Source organism: Carlito syrichta, unplaced genomic scaffold (genome assembly GCF_000164805.1).
Source record: "Carlito syrichta isolate Samal-C Ts95f unplaced genomic scaffold, Tarsius_syrichta-2.0.1 Scaffold307755, whole genome shotgun sequence".
NCBI lineage: Eukaryota > Metazoa > Chordata > Mammalia > Primates > Tarsiidae > Carlito > Carlito syrichta.
In genome coordinates this window covers 400,746-403,460 of record NW_007251851.1, presented here as the reverse complement: position 1 = coordinate 403,460, position 2,715 = coordinate 400,746, and the positions used below count along the sequence as shown (strand labels likewise).

The following is a 2,715-nucleotide window of genomic DNA, read 5'->3' as shown; positions in this document are numbered from 1 at the left end:
TTTGAAGTTGGGAGAACCTTGTGTGTAAACGCCAATGCCTGGCACATAATACCATTCAATAAAGAAGGTGATTTGGTCATATATACCTCCTGCAACAGAAGTGAATTGGCAGAAAAGGAAAAGTAAATTAGCTGGATGGCTTCTGCATCCCTCTTGTTGTTCTGATGCCTAGTGGTCATAGCTACAGCACATTGCTCAGGATGTAGCATCAGGTATGTAATGCTGGGAGGGCTTGTAGAGAGAACATAGACACATCACTGACAGAGATGCTGAGGGAGGTGTGTCAGTCCCAGGGGGAATTGCTGCTGTGGCTAAATTTTTCCGCCCCTTGTGGTCAATCTACCCTTTTCTTAGAAGTTGCCTCATGAAATTCAAGGAGATAAAATGGAAGGCATCAAATATCTTCTCTCTCTGTCTCTTCCAGGATGTTCACTTGAGTTTGTTTTGTGGGAAAGAATAGATAAAAGGTTTCAACTGCTTCCTATGGACCAAAGAAGTTCTAAGCTGTGTTCTGTTTTCTCTACAGATGATGGACACAATGTAGTTAGTATACTTGAAATGAACTATTCTACGTATATAATGTTTTATGTCAAGAATACCAAAAATGGTGAAACATTCCAAATTATGGAACTCTCTGGTAGCGTATTTTCATGCTGACATTTACCTTGGGGTGGGGAGGGAAGGGATACGAAGTTGTTTTCCCAATCTCATCTTGGACCATCTCTCCCCCTATGAAGACAGATGCTTTCCTCTGGTAATCCCCTAGCCTTGGTGATAGGAAGATTATGATTTCTCATTGTACTTGAAAAATATCCTACTTGATATATATCACCCCCTAGGACTTCTGTCTGAGCATCCAGTTGGTGCCATCCATTTCCCCATCCATCTAGAGTCCGTTCCCCTCTTTTGCCTCTATGAGCAATACACAGGACATGGCAGTTACTGTCACTCTTTCCACAGGCCGAAAAAAAGGTATAAGCCCAGAAATCAAGGAAAAGTTTGTGAAATATTGCCAAAAACATGGAATTACTAAGGAAAACATAATTGACTTAACCAAAGTTGGTAAGTTGAAGTACCTGACTTTTTCTTCCTAAATTCCCATGTTACAGAAGGGAGTAATCCAAGGAAAGGAAATACCTGAGAGCAGACCCCTTTGTCCTAACTTGGAGAATCATCTGGTTTCTCTTTGAAAAATAAACTGCTGTTGATATTTGAATTTCTTCTGTTCTGCCTGTACAGATCACTGTCTCCAGGCCCAGGATGGGGGAAAGGAGTAAGCCTCCAGGTGGGTGAACTCTGACCTTGGTAGAGACAGAGTCCATTGCCTTCCAAAAGCATTAGAAGTTTGCGCCCAAGGATTACCATAAAATAATTTGATAAGGAAGCTTGTGGGGAGAGCTTGAAATTTGGAGTTGAAGGGCCTGAATAGAGAACTCAGTTTTACCACAAGCTTTTGAGTAAATAATCTAAGCAATTAAAAAGGAAAGAGTGATGTCTATCTTACAGAGTTGCTGTATGAATGTAACGCTTGGGAAAAGAGCTTAGCTATTGATATGCTGAAAATCACTAAGACTTAAAGTTTGAAATGGAAAAAGAGTAGTAGGGTGCATGCAACTCAGATATGTTTCAGTGTTAGTGGTCCGTCTCCCAGGGGAGTTACAATAAAAATGTCTTTCTTTGACCTCTGTACATCCTTGACTTCGAATCTGGGAATGGAACTGTCTGACTTTCCCATTTCCCCCCAATCTGGGAAATAGATTCTAAGTTTATTTATCTATTTCCTACCTCAGATTTATTGTGGGGCCTTAATCAGATAACATATGTGAAAATCTTAGCAACTTTCATAAAGTAAGCATTTAATAAGAGGTAGCTATGGCGTTTGCCATTATTTCTCTAATTATTCAAAATTCTTCAAAACTTCTAATGCCAAAAGTGACAGAAACAAACCTAGGATCCTTTATTGTTTCCCTTCTCTTTTTCATAGATTCAACTGGGGGGCCTTTAGGATGAAAGCAAAAGTCATTTACTCAATGCCTTTCCTCACCTATCCTGGTAAATAATATAGGTTAGAATACAGCATGAGATCTATTTCTTCACCATTTTTCTCTCTAGTCAAATTTGTCTTCATCCTTCGTTTGATCCAGGGAATGCTTAATAACTTTCTGTGTTCCCCCTTCTTCCCTGTTTTTTAGAGCTGAGTGAATATTTCCTGACCTGGGCTCCAGCATCTTCCCTTCCTGGTCCCCATGTCCTCGTGTGACAAGTTCTATAATCTGATTTCCATACAGTCACACATCCCTGCATCTTCAGAATCTTCCCTGATTGCCTAAGGAGATGCATCAACTCACCAAGAATCTGAAGTTTTCTGGATTTCTGACTCTCTTTGCCATACCCAGGGGAACCGTTCCCCACATGGTCAATAAATGACTAACCCTGCAGTCATGTGATTTGTCTTCGTGTCTGTGAGAAATGTGAGGCTGACAGCAAGAAAATGAGGGGCCTTCCTTGGCCTTGTACCCATAATCCCCTTCTATCTTCTCAGAATCTTCTCTGAGTTTCAGGATACTATCTTCTCTGCCAAGTCCCTATGAGTGCTTCCTGCCCTTTGATTTACCTATTACTTAGTGACCTGACAAGACTATTATACATACCACAAGAATGTAGGACTTGCCCTGCAATTTCTTCATCCTCATAATCTCTTTTTGAATGTGTGCA

At 40.6% G+C, this 2,715-nt stretch overlaps 1 long non-coding RNA gene across 1 annotated transcript; it reads left to right on the top strand.

Moving 5' to 3' along the window:
• The first annotated feature begins 970 nt into the window (after window positions 1-970).
• Window positions 971-2,435, top strand: LOC103266990. Its single transcript, XR_504732.1, has 3 exons — window positions 971-1,062; window positions 1,240-1,285; window positions 2,193-2,435. It is a non-coding gene; the product is annotated as an uncharacterized LOC103266990 (long non-coding RNA).
• The last annotated feature ends 280 nt before the right edge of the window (window positions 2,436-2,715 follow it).